The sequence below is a fragment of the Pristiophorus japonicus genome, chromosome 1 (genome assembly GCF_044704955.1).
Source record: "Pristiophorus japonicus isolate sPriJap1 chromosome 1, sPriJap1.hap1, whole genome shotgun sequence".
Taxonomy (NCBI): domain Eukaryota; kingdom Metazoa; phylum Chordata; class Chondrichthyes; family Pristiophoridae; genus Pristiophorus; species Pristiophorus japonicus.
In genome coordinates this window covers 299,505,163-299,523,815 of record NC_091977.1, presented here as the reverse complement: position 1 = coordinate 299,523,815, position 18,653 = coordinate 299,505,163, and the positions used below count along the sequence as shown (strand labels likewise).

The 18,653-nt window shown below is 46.2% G+C and overlaps 1 long non-coding RNA gene across 1 annotated transcript in view; it reads left to right on the top strand.

Moving 5' to 3' along the window:
• The first annotated feature begins 2,336 nt into the window (after positions 1-2,336).
• LOC139251602 (uncharacterized) overlaps positions 2,337-18,653 on the top strand; it is an 87,196-nt gene continuing 70,879 nt past the window's right edge. The window contains exon 1 of the long non-coding RNA XR_011591392.1: positions 2,337-2,422. This is a non-coding gene — a long non-coding RNA (uncharacterized lncRNA). The remainder of the gene's footprint in view (positions 2,423-18,653) is intronic.

Here is an 18,653-nt window from a genome sequence, read left to right as displayed (position 1 = left end):
AGACACCATGTTTGAAATGGGACCAGCCTCGCCTTCCTTGATGCTCATGGCTTTGCACGGTCCATTAATCTGCAAGGCCTTGCTTGGCTGTCAACTCCGATGATAGGTACTCCTCCCCCTAGGTCTCTCCATGGCATTATGTGCTGTTTTGTCCTGCAGGAAGAGGATGAGAGTTAGTGAATGGCTGTTGAAAAGCTAAGTGGAGATGTGCAAGGCTTGTGCATATAGTGCATGTGGTGATTAGTGGAGAAGTAGCGAGATGGAATGAGGGTGGAGTGGTGATCAATGTAAAGCCAAGTGTGTAGAATGTGAAGTGAGGAAGGAGTGCTGGGAAGAGTTGATGGTTGTGCAAGTGGTAGGATGTGGAAAGAGAATGGTGTCAGTGTGTGGTGTGAAGAGAGCAAAGCAAAATGTGAGTGTGTTTGGCATGAGGAAGAGAGAAGTTTCAGTGTGCCCTCATGATTGCATGTTGAAGGATGCGATGGAGGGAAGGGAAATATTGAGAGTGGTAGGACAGGGGGTTGCAGGAGTATTGTCAGGTGTTGTTGAGAAAGATGGAGAGAGTAGGGGTTGTAGTCTCCCTTGCTGCTCTTATGAGATGTTTGAACCTTTTCCCAATCTGCAGCCAGGTCCCGGATTTGGCACTGGCCTTGTCAGCCATCTTTGATCAGGCCTGTTGGATAGTGACCGAAGGGATGCTCCTGTAGGTGCGAGTCCGGAACTCATCCACCAGGACCTCCAAAAGAAAGAAAAATGAAAGACTTTATATTTATATAGCGCCTTTCGTGACCACCGGATGTCCCAATGCACTTTACAGCCAATGAAGTACTTTTTGAAGTGTAGTCACTGTTGTAATGTGGGAAACGCTGCAGCCAATTTGCACACAGCAAGCTCTCACAAACAGCAATGGGATAATTACCAGATAATCTATTTTAGTTATGTTGATTGAGGGATAACTATAGGCCAGGAAATTGGGGATAACTCCCTTGCTCTTCTTCAAAATAATACCATGGGATCTTTTATAGCCATCTGAGAGGGCAGACAGGGCCTCGGTTTAAAGTCTCATCCAAAAGACCTCATCTCCAACAGTATAGCACTGGAGTGTCAGCCTAGATTTTTGTGCTCAAGTCTCTGGAGTAGGATTTGAACCCATAACCTTTCAATTTACAGAGGCAAGGGTGCTACCCACTGAGCCACTGGCTGAGATCAGGGAGATATCAGAATACCTGGAGGCAGCCTTCCACCTCATTCTCCCACTTGATCCATCTTCTAGCAGTGTAACAAGCAAATCAAGCAGAAGCAGAAGAAAAAGCTACCTTGCTTTAAGAGGTGCACTCCTGCTTTAAATAGGCCTTGTGAGGCCTGCTGGAAAATGGGCGGAGAAAATGGATGGGCTGCCCACTACCTAACATGACCGGGTGGGCAGCCCACAAAATTAGCCTCGTGCTGGTGACATTGTGGTGGCTTCCAGCTTGCTCTGCTCCCCGCCTGCCCGATTCCTGCCCTTAGTTAAAATTGGGCCCAAGATGTCAATAAGTATTTGTCAATTGTATTATCTTATGTTATGGTGTGCAATCCCAGGATCATTGATCATAGGGATCATGCAATCCTGACCAATTTAACATACCAAAGTCATGGGATTTACAGGTTAAAAATTTCTGGAATTTCAGGATTGTGCAATATGAGTGACTGAAGTTCCCCAAAGCAAGAACAATGAAGTTGGTTCCACGGATGGTAGCATTTTGGACTGGCTTGCCATTGGAAATTCTGACGTCCCGGGCCCATACGAAGTTTCTACGGACCCGGGGAGGCATCGGAAAAGTCGGTTTTCACCGCGCAATGCGCATGCGCTAGAGCTTGATAGATGATCCACAGATCGGGAGTGAGGACATCTGTACTTGCAAGATTGCGATATTTATGCATGTCTTGCCCAGCAAATGTCCTCAAAAATCTTGCGCCTGAAAAAGCAAGCATATAGCCTATTTTTACAGGCGCAAGTGTTTAAAAACATCAAAAACATTAAAATTAAATGAAATAATACATATGAAAACATATTTTATTGTTATAAACCCTCCCCACTACAGTAATTTTATTTTAAGGCATAATTAAAAAAACTTTTTAAAAAAGTCAGGAAAATATGTTTTATAAGAACTTTAATTTAAATGAACCTTAAATATGTAGTGTATTTTTCTATTTTTTATTAGTGTTTTGTGTGTTTGGGGGGATTTCTCATTCATAATAATGGGAACTCCAATTTACAGAGTTCCTATTATTATGAATGAGAAAATACTGTACCTTGATTGGCTGCCCAGAGCCATGTGACTCCAGCTCCAGCATACGGATGTCGCAATGTGCAAGCGCTCCGATGCGCAGGGAGTGAAGGCCTCAGGATCGGAAGCTCGAGCGGGCGCAGTACCTTCAGGTAAGTGCGCATTTTTTTTCCTTTTTTCAGTAGTTTGCCCATGGGAAGACCTCGATCGGGATTTCTGGGCCAATTTTTCTCACTTGACCTTCAAAAGTCATTGCAAACCAAAAGATTAATTTTATCAAAGTCCATGTGTGCTATATAAAATAGTGATAGATTATGACCAGATAGTGAAGTCTTTTCTAATGAATGATATGCTGGCTCATGAGAAGAAAGCCTGAATTTAGACAAATGAATTATAACATGTAACACAAAATAGATGAACATAAATTTCCACAGAATGAGTGCAAAGCTTTGGAGCTTTAAATTGATTCAAGTTTTGTGGCTTTATGCCAGCTGAAAAAAAATATCCAATTACAAGTAGTGAAGCAGAAATCATATTGCCTCTCACTGTAAAATGACATTGCGTGCAGTGCAATCACATTGACGTTTACAGGATGACAGTAAAAGTTGGAAGACTAATAAAAGCTCAACAGTACCTATGCTACATACATACAATCCAGTTTGAACTTCTGGATGTGCTGCACAAGAACAAAACTAAGCCTGGTTCTGTTCCTCATTGCATTCTGAGGTTGCCCAATGAGTCCAATGAGGTTGTGTATTGCATGTTGATGATTGAAGCAGAGGTCATAGGTTAGATTTTAACTCCCGGGTGGGAAGGTGGGTGACGGGGGCGTTGGTGGGTGGTGAGTGGGACAGGAATCGACAGACTTCCCATCCTGGAGTTGCAATGGGAGGCCTCGGCTGTTTTTAACGCATTCCACCAGCCAACTGCTTGCCCGAAGCAATGGAAAGAGGCACCATTCTAGCTTCGAGCATGTTAAAACTGTAGGCCCAGAGGCCAACTGCCAGCACCAAGATAAGTCGCGGAGGGGATCGTGGCCCTTTGATGGGTGGAACGCAGAGACCCAGACTTTGCTTTTTGGGCTAGAGGAGCATACTTGCTCTTCCTGGCTCTACTCAGGAAAGTCTTCGACTACCTAAGAAGGCCTCCTCTTCTTCCCCATCAGGTTTTACTGAGCAGAACACCACCAGTGGGCACCCCGCTCAGTAGGCTGATAAAATGCCATCAGAGTCCTATCGATATCATAAGATGCCGATTGGCATATATCAATAAGGCCCACGCATACGTCAGACAGCCGCCTAAACATAGGGCCCAGTTAAGATGGCGATGGCCATTTTTGCATGGGAACAGTCTGTTAAGTCTTTGGACAACGATTTTAATTGTGTGCCTGCACTGTTACTGCTGGACAAGGTGGGTTAAAATTGCTGCCCATGTCAACATTTAAAAATAGTCTAGATAGGTGATTGAGGGAGAGGTTGGATAAAGGGATTTGGGAATAGAGAAGGCACATGGGACTAGCACTACTTCTTGTGTGCAGGATAAGCACCACTGCAGAATGGTTGGGCCAAATGGCCTGTTTCTGTGTTGTAGATCTAAAAATTGGGGAGGTCTGCTCCACCCATTGCCATCATTAAATAGCATAAAAACGGGGGCTGGTGCTCTTCCGCCAGCTGGTGGTGGGTTCCATGGCGGTTGGCATTTTCGGCAGGTCGGCAGCGCTGCCATTGCCTGCCAACAACGAGAGTATCATAGAATCATAGAAAAATTACAACATAGAAGGAGGCCGTTTGGCCCATCGTGTCCATGCCGGTTGATAAAGAGTTACCCAGTCTAATCCCACCATTCAGCACTAGGTCCATAGCCTTGTAGGTTACGACTCTTCAAGTGCACATCCAAGTACTTTTTAAATGCGGTGAGGGTTTCTGCCTCTACCACCCTTTTAGGCAGTGAGTTACAGACCGCTACCCACTCTGGGTGAATCTTTTTTCCCTCATCTCCCCTCTAATCCTTATACAAACTACTTTAAATCTATGCCCCCTGGTTATTGACCCATTTGCTAAGGGAAATAGGTCCTTTCTATCCACTCTATCTAGACCCCTCATAATTTTATACACCTCAATTAAATATAACATTATGAGGAGCCCAGATCGAATTGGAACGAGTTGATGCTGAATTGATGCCAGCTCATCCATTTTGGTGTTCTCCGCTCGCATTGCCGCGAGTGAGTGCTGCTGCTGAAAGTCCTTTCAGCAGCGTTAATGGCCATGAGGAGTCTGGCAGGACTTATGAGGGTGGATGCTGAGAAGAGAAATTCACATTCACTTCTGTGATGAAGCTCTTGGTAATTAAATGTTATGCCATTTTTTGATACAGGTCAAAAATATAATTCCATCTGCCTAAACTGAAAACCAAACATGATAGAAATTCATTCACCAGCTGTGGTGGTGGATTCAGATTGTATTACATGACAAGCCTCACGGTTGGATTTCAGATGGATTGGTCCAGATGTTCAACAGGCCCTGTTCGGCACACAAGAATAACTGAACCTAATGATGAGACTCTACTGGACCTGTTCTCAGATTAGATACTTATACCAGTATTGTTTATAAACCCTTTAATAAATTAGTGGGCACCACAGAAGTCACTGTTGGGAACTACATTTGCAGTCATGCACCTCTCAGTCTTTGCAGCATAACAGGAAATATATTTCCGACTATTATATACATTTCTAGATATTTATTATTGGCAGAAAAATATTATATGCATTATATGCTTCAGGATATGTATTATTTAAGATTAATTTATGTAATTATTGAGCCTTTTTTAATTATGCAATGTGAATCGACCATATGTTTTTACCAATCAATCAATGGGCGAACTGCATTGCAACGATTGAAGATGATATGTGATAAGTTCTCTTTTAACTGCATTCATAATCATAAACAAATAAAAAATGGACAAACATCGGGTGGTAGCCGATGGAGTAAATATGGCAACTGTTCGGGTCGCTCGCTCCTTTCTTCCCCGCTCCCCTACACTGCAAGCGAGAGATCGAGGCGAGCTTTGGCCTCCTTCTTCTGAGGCTAGTGCTGCAAAGAGCACATTAAACTAGAAAATCACCGCCACCCTGATGTTAATGAGCATCCGGTACCAAAATGCCGGTACTGCCTGCGCTCTCTCGGCCAGCGGCTGTTATCCTTGGCTGCTAATGTTGCCGGCAGGTGTACAGCGTTTCCTAATTTCTAGGCCGTAATTTCGAATTTTGATCACTTCTTTACTCAAAAAAACCTATCCAGCACTCTGTAGAATTTTCTGACCTTTTTTCATTGTTATAAAATAATTGTTGGGAGGTTGGTGGAAAAGGGTTTTCCATGTGGCTCTGAGTGCCAGTCAGGACCCGCCCGTTTCACACGCTGACAACACAGAGGCAGTCAATTGTAATACTCTTATGCTTGGTGATAAAATAAATTATAATATTCCAACTTTTTTGTGATTGACCACAAATCTAACGCTGCATCTGTTAGAGTAAATTTTCCACTCGCAGTGTACAGCCTCCCTATGAGTAAAGCACATCAGAAAATTAAAAAGGAGCAGCCCATGAGTTACTTTCTCCATTAAAATTTATGGACAGAAAATTAAGGATTTCCTGATGTGATTTCCCAATGTATGCTCCAGTGGGCGAGGGAGTGCAGAAATGAAAAATTGACATTTTAAGTTAAAAAGTATATTGTGATGCTCAAGATTTTTCACACTGTTCAGAGATAATGAATTGTACCATGTTTGCTATTTATTTTTCTTTCTTTGGGCCTGAGTTAGGTTTTTTATTGTTGAATTTTGTGTTCATCAAGTTCAACATTGTTAATGTTGAAAGAAATATGCTTTGACTTTAGTATCTAAATTCAGCATCAAAGCTTCAATTTTTGTGCTTCTGGCAAAATCAGTTCCAGAAGTGTCTGGCTGCCAGTGCAGTGTTAGCCCACAGCACACTGAGCTGACTCTGAAATTTTGCAGAGTTAGGTCATTTCAGTAATTAACAAGAATTCTCAACACAGATTTACCTTATGCGACCAGCCAACTTCATGGTCATGCAGAAAATCTGGTTAGCAGCTGAAATTAAAGGGGTGTGTTTAAATAAAAGTATCTGGTTAAATATTGGGCAGAAATGTTGTTTCAGTCTTCACAAAGATTCAGAATAATTTTAAAATATTTGTCATGGATAACATGATCCGCACTTTGACATGGTAACCTTGCATAGTACCATGAAAGGTCACAAGCTTTCCTGTGCATTTAGAAAGATGAAGAGTTGGCAAAGTACACTGCTTTCTCCCTTTGTGATGGTGTACCAAGATTACAGTGTAGAACATAAAACATGGGGCTCAATTTTCCCCAGTGATTTGCGCCGTTTTTCTGGCCTAAATTTTAAAATCCATGTTTCTCCAAAGATTGTGCGCTAGTGTAACTCAGTTAGTTACGATTTTTTTAGATTAGTTTTTTTTGCATCATGTCAGTTAATGCAAGATACCCTGGGAGCACCCTGATGCGTTCATCCTATATCTGCCATGTTTCAGCAGCAGCCAGAAGGGCCGATCTGGCTACTGAGAGACAAAGAGTACACCTGGCTCATGACGTCCCTATGCGTAACCCGGATGGAAGCTGACCAGGAATACAACATGTCGCACATTGCGATACGCAGCATAATAGTGAGGACCATTGGCATCTTGAAACAACGTTTCTGATGCCTGGACCATTCTGGAGACTACTTGCAATATTCCCCTGAGATTGTCGTTCAGTTCACTGTTGTGTGCTGATGAGGCAGCAGCAGCTGGTAGTAGAAGATCCACCCAAGGTAAGAGTGGCTGATGATGAGGAGGAAGATGCAAATGACGAGGAGGAGGAGGACGAGGACGAGGAAGCCATGCAACTACCTGAACCTGAACCGATTGCTCAAGCCTTGCACCAGCAGCTCATCCATTAACACTTTGCCGCCTGAAGACTCAGCGACAACTATTCAAAAAGGACCATGTTTACTGTTTGGACATGTTCCGTAATGTTGTGTTGTGTTAATGGAACAAATAATGGGAATGATTCTTCTTTACTTCAAAAAGTTGTGTTAATAATGGAACAAATAATGGAAATGATTCAGTTATAATTTAAAATATATTTTATTCAAAAGTTTAACACTTGATTGCACTTAACTTTAAGAAAAATATTCTTGTAAAGTTTTCAGTTAAGATCACTTACAAACTTTAAGATCATTTACAAACTCCAAGATCACTTCCAAACTGTAAGATCACTTATAAACTTTAAGATCACTTACAAACTTTTAAACTTGTAAATTTACATAACTTACAAAAAACTTTTAATTTGAGAACAATTACAACAGTAACAACAACAACAGCAGCAGCAAAGAAAGGCACCCTTCTCTTCTCCACCTTATTCTAAGACTGCCCACTGCGCTTGATCATGTTGACTCCACTCCTGCCCGCAGGCGGTGGTGCAGTGTTTCTCGGGTTGATACCAAGCTTATTCTTTCGAACATCTCCGGTAATGCGCACTTCTTGATGGGGAGTGGGGGGCAGGCAGTAATGTGGAAGGCTTGGCTTGGGCCTCTTCAGAGGCTGGTCTGGGGATTGGAGTGGGATTGGCAGCTGATTCTGTCAATGGCTGTGGGGTCTGGGCGTGTTCCCTTATTGCAGTAGCTAACTCTGACATTCCCTCCCTCATGTGCCCTGACAGTGTCTCAACTACCTGCAACATTCTGTCCCTCATGTTCACTGACAACGCATCATCTACCTGCGACATTTCCTCCCTCATGTGCACCAACATTGTATCAGCTGCCTGAGACATTCCCTCCCTCATGTTCCCAGACAGTGTTCCCATTTCTCGTGAGAGTGTTATTACTTCTCCCAACAGTCCCGATACCTCATCATCCACCCCACTGATGATGTCCAGGAGGGATAGTGCAAAGTCAATGCTCTCTGCACTCATTGCCATCATCTGAATCACATCTCTTAGATTCTGCCCCTCAGGAGAGCGCTGCTGAGCTCTCCTTCCCCTCCTCACCCTGGGTGTGACTCGCTTCAACCCACTGGGACCCACAGCCTTGGACGGTGGGGCCCTGGGTGTGCCTCGCTACACCCCACTGGAATCCCCAGCCTCGGACTGTGGGAAACCATGGAATGTCCCAACAACACTCATACCACTCATACCATCTCAATGTGCGGCACCTGCACCTCCGCCAGAGTGAGTACTTCAGTCGGGATTTCATCCATCACCTCCCTCTCCCCGTCACCTCTTGGTCTAGAAGGTGGGATTGGAAGATTTTCTCCTCTTCAGGCTCGTCCGTGTCTGAATCTTTTTCTGCATCGTCAGGGTTGGCCTCAAGTTCTCCAAAATATAACAGAACAGACAAATGGTTAGCAGCACAAGAGGTGGCAGCATGGGTGGCATGAGTAGGCTCACACAGCGCAGGCAGAAAGCTCATTTGAATGACCACGATGAATGATAGCACATTGCATTAACTGAAGTGTAACTGACGGAGACATCCCCATGAACCGAAGCATGGCTAGCCCGCACAGTAATTAACATTCAGCAAAGCCAGACTGTGGAATTTACACAGGGCTCACCCTCTCCCTCGAGTGTAGGCCCAGCTTGTGCAGTGGTGGTTGCTTTACTCCAGGCAGGACCCATCAAAGCAGCGACCCTCTCTTCCAAGTGTGTCAGTGGGTGCAGATTTGCTGGGCCTCCTCCTGTTCGAGTTCTTTCCCTTTTGCTGTTTGCCACCTTCCTCTGCAAAGATGAAAATATAAATTTTTTGAGAGGGTGTCTTTCTGCTGGGTGGGACATACAGATGGTTACATTTACAATTGTAATTACAGTGAATAAATGAAAATATTACTTCCACTAACTACTTGACCAAGATCCTGCCACTTCTTTTTGCACTGGCCTCCAGACCTCGAGTTGGTCACCATTGCACAGTAATCTTCTGCAAGTTGGTTCCAACGTTTTTTCATTTATTTTGGTGAAACTTTTATGTGACCTCTGCTGGTGTCCAGCTCGTGCCATCTGGCCTCAATTACAGTAACTAGTGCCACCACTTCATCCTGTAAGAAATTTTTGGTCCTTGAGCTGCGTTGCATCTTGTATTGCAGCTCACATTTTTCCAATGAGAATTAAAGTTCTCACACAAAAATGGCCGAATGATGTACTGGTAATGTGCGCCCATAGCAATCACTCCATCATAAGGTCAGAAGTGGGGATGTTCGCTGATGAATGCATAGTGTTCAGTTTGATTTGTAATTCTTCAGATAATGAAGCAATCCGTCGGGGTGCCTTCACCACATGGGCTGCAGCGATTCAAAAACGCACCTCACCACAACCACCAAGGGTAATTAGGGATGGGCAATAAATGCTGATGCTCACATCCCGTGAATGAATATTTTAAAAAAGATTCACTGAATTCAACATCACAATTTGTTATGGTGGGATTTGACTTGATCACCACTGAGTTACACCACCGGCAGCCGAAGAATCAACGCAGGACACACGCAGCTCATTAAGGTTCTTGAGGCCATTCGGCCACGCTTTAGGGGTGGCGTCAGTGGCTGGCCGGCAGCCAAAGAATCAGCAGCGGACGGACGTGAGGCCATTCGGCCATAGGATATCAGCGGCGTCAGTGGCTGGCCGGCAGCCGAAGAATCAACACCTGACACACGCAGCTCTTTATGGTGCTTGAGGCCGTTTGGCCACGCTTTAGGGGCAGCGTCAGTGGCTGGCCGGCAGCCGAAGATACAGCAGCAGCCTTCGAGCTGTGAGGGGGACTGAGGCCATTTGGACAGGGAGAGGCAGCCACATCGACAGTTTTATATTTAAATTTGCAGAATGGGTGCTGCATTGTCAACACCACGTATTATTGCAAAGTTGAATTGGCACTCTTATTTCTCCAAACACACAGTCCTTAATTTGCATGCACCAATGCAGCACCGGTTCTGCAAGTTTAGCAGTGAAAAGCTGAACTCACTGATTTCAGCAGGTGATTTATTCAGCAGTGCTGCTAAAAGCACTCCCTCACACACAGAAATATCAAAAAAAATTAAATTACAAGTCTCTGCAGGGGTCCAAGAAACAAATCTTCGCTTTTTCTGCAGTATTTTTTAAAATGGCCGAGTGCCAATGTTTGTGTAAGACTGCGCGTGCGCGCACACTCCACTGCGCACTCGCAGGGTTGCCGGCACCACGAAGGCTAATTTAAATTGTACCCACCCCCTGCTACTTAGAAAATCGCCGCGAGTGTTAGGCTCCGCCCCCTGCTGCGAAGAGCACGCTGCGCCAAGCAGACATCGAGCTCCAAGGAGCTCGAGAATATCGGACTTTTTTTTAGGCGCAGTTTTCAGCACGAAAAACAGGTGCCCAGCTCGAAGGTGTGCCGTTTTCGCCGCGGGACGAAACTTGGGGCCTATATGTTGTGATACACAAGGTATCGCAATTGTGTGGGACAGGCTTGATGAACCAGATAGTCTTTACCTGTCTGTCATTTTTCATATATTTGTATGTTTTGTATGTTCGTAACCATCTTCCTTTGTGCTTGGTATGACTCCAGCCAGTGGAGCGTTTTCCACCTGATTCCCATTGACTTCAGTTTTACCAGCTTTCTTTGGTTCCACACTCTCATCAAATGCTGCCTTGATATCAAGAGCAGTCACTCTCATTTCACCTCTGGAATTCAGATTTTTTTGTCCATGTTTGGACCAAGCCTGTAATGAGATCTGAAGCCGAGTGGTCCTGGTGGAACCAAAACTGAGAATCGGTGAGCAGGTTATTGGTGAATAAGTTCTGCTTGATAGCACTATTGATGACACCTTCAATTTGCTGATGATTGAGAGTAGGCTGATGGGGCAGTAATTGGCTGGATTGGATTTGTCCTGCTTTTTTGTGGACATGACATACATGGGCAATTTTGCACTTAGTCAGGTAGATGCCCGTAAATCTGGTAATATACAGGCTGGTATGGGATGCGGGCAGTGGATAACTGCTCCTACTGATGGACAGAGTGCAATCAAAATATTTAATCTGTCATATCAGATTCTTACTACCAAATCACAATGGCACCAGGATTGCATTATTGACCCCTGTACTTTTTAGCAAACGTGTAGGGTTGGGTATGTGTTCTGTGAAACACAATAAGTGTAAGAGATTAATTTTTCAATCATGAGTATTTTCAACTTCAACTGATTTTTTTCTTTTGCCCCTCTATTCTCCTCCCCATTTCTCTTGAAGGTGATGACTCATGCTGGAGTACAGCTCTATGGGTATCAGTGGCACTCTTACCTCAGCCAAGTGGCAATTCCTGCATGAGCTGAATTAGTATGTACAGGCAAATCGACTGAAGGAGTTCAGCCAGTTTCTGTCCTTATTCAATGTCCACACATACATAATTTTCAACAGGAGGCACCAGGTATCACTCTGGAGTGGGAACCCTTTCTGATACTCCCCTGCCTACCCTAGCTCACACCCTCTGCTCTTCCATGTCAGATTATAGTGTGTGGGGCTGAAATTGCCCCTTCCCTTTGTTGTGTATGCAATAACTCAATAGACTGAATACTGTAAACTCTGAACAGGTACAAATCTGGCTCTACTTTATTAGAGCCCAAAGTGATTACATTACAAGATGGCTGGCCTTTTATACCTGGGCCACACACATGTGCGCACAGCCCAATGACCTCTGACAGTGGCGCCACCTGGTGGCTAGTAAACCTAAGCATACAGACATGATAATATCCCCCTTTAAGATATTAGTAATAGTCTTTTTACAATTTGAGATGGTCTGGGGCTTTCCGCTCCCGAGTTGGAAGTCTCAGTTCAACTCCAACCTTGGGCGAACGTTCTGAGTCTGTTATGACTGGGGATTGGGTAGCTGATCTGATGGGAGTGGCAATGACCACGTCAGGGATTGAAAGTCCAGATTCATTGACCGTGTCAGTGATTGAAAGTCCAGATTCATTGATGACAGCGGAGTCCTCTGATGACTGAGGGTAGGTTGGTTGGTCACCGATTGTGTCTTCCTCAGACTGTTCCGGTTCATCCGTGTGCCGCAGCTTTATCTGATCGACATGTTTCCTGAATGTTTGCCCATTCTTGAGCTTAACGATAAACACTCTGTTACCCTCTTTGGCTGTAACAGTACCGGTGATCCATTTGGAACCTTGACCATAATTCAGTACGTACACCGGATGTCACGTGACATAGTAGCGCGATCATGATACCGTTGCTGACTTTGACATCTGTGTTCGACAGGATTATTCAAGTCAGGGTGGACAAGAGAGAGCCTGGTTTTGAGACCTCTCTTTATCAATAGTTCAGCAGGGGAGACCCCGGTAAGCGTATGGGATCTTGCCCTGTAACTAAGCAATATGAATGAAAAGCGAGTCTGTAGTGAACCTTGAGTTACACGTTTCATACTCTGCTTGATGGCTTGGACCGTATGCTCTGCTTGTTCATTGGATGCGGGTTTGAATGGTGCTGACCTCAAATGTTTGATACCATTGAGTCTCTTGAAACTCCATACTGGTGAAGCAAGATCCATTGTCGCTTACAACGATGTCAGGCAGACCATGCGTAGCAAACATGACACAAAGGCTCTCAATGGTAACTGTGGACGTGCTGGATGACATGATTGTACGCTCTATCCACTTAGAATAAATCCACCACAACGTAGAACATCTTTCCCAGGAAGGGACCTGCAAAGTCGATGCGGATCCTGGACCATGGTTTAGATGGCCACGACTACAGACTCAGCGGCGATCCCGCTTGTGCTTTACTAAGCTGCATGCAAGTGTTGCACTGATGCACACATGATTCCAGATCAGAGTCAATTCCAGGCCACCATACATGAGACCTGGCAATGGCTTTCATCATGGCAATACTGGGATGCGTGCTATGTAGATCATGCACAAATTTCTCTCTGCCTTTCTTGGGCATAACAACACGATTACCCCACAGCATACAATCTGATTGAATGGATAGTTCATCTTTGTGACGGATGTAACGTTTGGTCTCCTCACACATTTGCTTGGGTATGGCAGACCAATTGCCACTAAGGATACAACATTTCACAACCGATAATACTGGGTCCTGGCTGATTCAGGTCTTAACTTGGGCCGTGACAGGGGTTCCTTCACTTTCAAAAGCATCCATGACTAACAGTAGGTCTGCCAGTTGTGGCGTTTCCACCTCCGGTGTGGGCAATGGCAGACGGCTCAATGCATCAGCACAATTTTCAGTGCCAGATCTATGGCGAATGACATAATCATAGGCAGATAATGTCAGCACCCACCTCTGGATGTGGGACGATGCATTGGTATTGATACCTTTGTTTTCCGAAAACAATGAAATGAGTGGCTTGTGATCTGTTTCCAGCTCAAACCGAAGACCAAACAGGTACTGATGCATCTTTTTAATCCCATTCACACAGGCCAGTGCTTCTTTCTCTACCATGCTGTAGGTTCTTTCTGCCTTTGACAAACTTTTTGAAGCATATGCAACAGGTTGTAATTTGCCCAACTCATTAGCTTGTTGGAACGCGCAACCAACTCCATATGACCACAGACTCAGCAGCGATTCCGCTGGTGCATTACTAAGCTGCATACAAGTGTTGCACTGATGCACACATGATTCCAGATCAATACTAGCATCACAGGACGATACTAGACGTATACATGGATCATAATGTACCAGCAGCTTGTTAGAGCAAAGCAGATTAGTAGCTTTCTCAAAAGTTCTATCTTGAGACACACCCCAAACCCAGTTGTCGCCTTTTCTTAGCAGCATGTGCAGTGGCTCTAATAAGGTGCTCAATGTAGGTAAGAAATTACCGATGTAGTTGAGTAGACCCAGGAACGAACGCCGCTCTGTCACATTCTGAGGCTTGGGTGCATTTTTGATGGCCTTGGTTTTCGAGTCCGTAAGCCTGATACCATCAGCAGCAATTTTCCTCGCCAGGAATTTGACTTCTGGTGCCATGAAGATGCACTTCGAGCGCTTCAGTTTGAGACCCACTTTGTCCAGACAATGTAGAACCTCTTCCAGGTTGTTCAGGTGTTCGGCAGAGTCACGACCTGTGACCAGTATGTCATCTTGGAACACAACGGTTCTGGGGACGGACTTCAGTAGACTCTCCATGTTCCTCTGAAATATGGCTGTAGCCGAGCGAATTCCAAAAGGACACCTGTTGTAGATAAACAGTCCTTTATGAGTGTTGATGCACGTAAATTTCTTTGACGTGTCGACCAGCTCCTGTGTCATGTAGGCCGACGTCAGATCCAGTTTTGTGAACGACTTCACCCCGGCTAGCGTTGCAAACAGGTTAACAGCCTTCGGTAATGGGTATTGATCCTGTTTCGAAACTCGGTTGATCGTAACCTTGTAGTCCCCACAAATCCAGACAGTGCCATCATGGGAACAATGGGGCTGGCCCATTCGTTAAATTCGACCGGTGATATGATCCCTTCACGCTGGAGTCTGTCCAGTTCGATTTCAACCTTCTCCCTCATCATGTTTGGAACTGCCCGAGCTTTATGATGGACGGGTCTTGCATCCGATTTCATGTTGCTCTGCACCTTGACTCCTGTGAAATTGCTGATGCCTGGTTCAAACAGCGAGGGGAACTTGCTCAACACTTGAGCACATGGAGTATCCTCCTCCGACGACAATGCTTTGATCTTGTTCCAGTTCCATTTGATTTTTTCTAACCAGTTCCTGCTGAACAGCATTGGACCATTGCCTGGAACAATCCATAAAGGTAAATCGTGAAACGCACCATCAAATGACAACTTGATTACTGCACTGCCAATCACCGTTATGAGTTCTTTAGTGTACGTACGCAACTTGGCATTGATTGGACTCAGCTTAGGCCTCACAGCCTTAGTATCCCACAGCCTGTCTAATGTCCTCTGGCTCATTATTGATTGACTCACACCCATGTCCAATTCCCATCAATACCATTAAGTTTTACATTAATCATTAATGGTTGGCTCCTTGTTAGGAACGAATACAGTCCATATACTTCCTCCTCTGGTATCTCAGATTGCATATCCGGATCCGTGCTAGACTGGTCATCATCCTCCACGTGGTGTGTCACAGCACGCTAGCTCAGTTACGGACACATGCGCTGAGATGCCCCACTCTCGAACAGCCTTTACAAACGTACTATTTAAACTGTCACTGATGATGCCAATGATTTCCCCCACAATGCCAACACGGTGATATCGGATTCATTTCTGTTGGCGGACTTTGAGCAGCCACAGGTTTCGCGTACGCAGTAGCGTAGGCCCTGCCATATGCAACTCTGCCAAACGATGATACTATCTTGTTCACAGTACTTGCCGAGTTCCGATTTTTCAATGATATCTGCTTTCAGCTTTTGTCTGTCGTCATGCATGATTGGGCAATCGAGATGGACTTGCTCAAATCCAGCATCTCCGCTGTCAGTAACTTATGCACGATCACCTCGTGGTTGATGCCGATTGCAAAGAAGTCCCGCAGCTTGTCTGCCAATGCAGTTTCGAGCTTACACGGTCCAGCTAGATGTCTTAGGTCTACAACGAATTCCAATACATGCTGGCCCTCAGAACGAACGTGTGTATAGAATCGATATCTCGAGCTGATGATGCCTTCATCTGGTTTGAGATGGTCACATACCAGACCACACAATGTTTCATAGTCCTTGTCCGTTGGACTTAAGGGCGAGAGGAGGGTCTTTATGAGTCCATAGATTTTCGGACCGCAAACCGTGAGGAGGACCGCCCGGGACCGATCTGTGTCTGCCTCTTTCTCCATTTTGTTGGCCATGAAGTACTGGTTCAAGTGGACTACAAAGTCTGCCCAATCTTCTCCCTCCACGAATTACTCCAGAATTCCAATTGTGCTCATTTTTGCATGTGAAGGTTCTTGTTACCTCGTCGCTAAATGTTGTGTATGCAATAACTCAATAGACTGAATACTGTAAACTCCGAACAGGTACAAACCTGGCTCTACTTATTAGGGCCCAAAGTGATTACATTACAAGATGGCTGGCCTTTTATACCTGGGCCGCACACACATGCGCACAGCCCAATTGTGGTGTATGTAGCACACAAATCACTGACTCCACATGGTCTGGTGTAAATCTAACTGCTGTGACCTTCGTCCTTCATTGTTCAGCTCCAGAGTGCCTCTCAGGTGTGGTGGTCAGCCTTATATAGCACCTGTTGCAGGTACGACCAGGGTTTCCCACCACAGCGCCCTCTGTGGTGTGGCATAGTGCTTACATTACATTTAAGGTACTGGGACGATACACACATCATTACATAACATCACCTTCCCCCCCCCCCCACCAGGACGCAGGACAACGATACACACATCATTACATAACATCACACTTGTCCAACGGAAGGCAGGTGGGCATAGACAGTGCGTTAGTATGGTACATATTATCTGGTACATTAACTGGTTATTGACTGGTAACGGATCCTTGATTTCCTTGTTAGCCGTTATCATTAATTGTACTTCATCCATTATTTTACACAAATACAGTGGCCATTCAGCATTAAAAAAGTAATTCTTATTATAAATTCACTATCTCACATTAACATAGCTCATTTTAGACTCGCTCTGCCTTACAGAAGTCCTTTGTGGGGACCACCTCTTGGTAAGGCCCTTTTAAGACTCCCGGGTGCATTTCCTTTTTAAGGTGCCATCTTTGATGCAGGAGGATTCCATGAGGCTTCTTCTTGGGCGCTGCCATCTTTGATGCTCTGCTGCTCCGACACGATGCCGCCGCCATCTTCTTCTCCGCCGCTCCGGATGCCCTCCGCCGTCGCAGCCTCCGCTCCCCTCCGCTGCCACCTGACTTGCCGCCTCTCCTGCGGCCGTCGTGGCCTCTCCAGCGGCCGCACTTGCCGCGTCCCCCGCGGCCTCCATAGCCGCCGACCTCCAGCTGCTGCTGCCGCCCGACGCTAACAGCTCCTCGGCTTGGCTCTTCCGAACCGCCGGCCATCCTGGATCCCTCGCACCCCGCCGGCTCACTCCCCCCCCACTAGGCCCCTCTGTGCAGGGCTGCTTGCCTGTGGGGGCTGAGGCTGCGGGATCTGTGTGTGAGGTCCGGGGCTGGGACTTGCCTGTGGGGGGATTGAGGCTGCAGGATCTCTGTGTGAGGTCCGGGGCTGGGACTTGCCTGTGGGGGGATTGAGGCTGCAGCTCCAGCTCGGCCGGCGCTGCTCTCTGGGGACCCGGGGCACAGCAGCACCCCGGGGAGCAGCAGCCTGTGAGGTGATGAAGTCTTCCCAGCTCCCACGGACCGTCCCCATCCACCTCCGGCCGAGGAGTGTCGGCCCATCGCCTGCAACGACCCACAGAGGTAAAGTGTTCGTCTCGTCCCCTTGGGATACCTGCACCATCGCTCTGCCAAGAACAGGTATTAGTTCCCTGGTGTAGGTACGCAGCTTCACCGTGACCGGGACCAGCTTGGGTCGTGCAGCTGGGTTAATCCACAGTTTATCTAAAGTTCTCTGACTCATCAATGACGGACCCGAGCCCGTGTCCACTTCCATACTCACAGGGACTCCGTTGATTTTTACTTCCCTTATCACTGGGGGCGAATCGTCAGTACATGTGTGCAGTCCAAACACCTCATCATCTTCTACCTGCTCCTCGCTGAACAGTAGATCATCCCACATCTCCTCAGCCACATGGTGAGTCTGATTTCTTTTACACATACGCTGAAGATGGCCTTTCAGGTGGCAGGTATTGCACATGTACTCCGCAAACCTGCACCGGTGAGCCCCATGGCTTCCTCCACAGCGCCAGCATGGTGCTGCTTGATTGGCCCCCCTCAGCGGACTCTGAGTTCCAGGATCCCGAGGTCCGTGCTCTCTGCCCCGGGCAGAGCCATGTTCTGCAGTTTTGTCCGTGGTGGGCGCTATCCTGTGGATAGTGCCTGCCGGGTTCGAGACTGTGTGGATTATTTGCTTGGTGCTGCAAGTCGAGGCCATATATGCCCGGCTGATAGTGATGGCCTTTGTCAGAGTGACTGTGGGTTCCGTGGCTAGCAGCTTGTGAAGGAGGCCCTCGTGGCCAATCCCCATGATGAAAACGTCCCGCAAAGCCTCGTCAAGGTGTGCGCCAAAATCACACGGCGCCGCGAGTCTCCTGAGGTCCGCAGCATATTTGGTGACATCCTGGCCCTCAGATCTGCAGTGATGGTAAAATTTGTATCTAGCCGTGAGGATGCTCTCCTTCGGTTTCAACTGGTCACGAATGAGTTCAATCAGCTCCTCATGTGACTTGTCCCTGGCGCTCCAGGTGCGAGCAAATCCCTGACGAGAAAGTAAACCTCATCTCCACAACTGG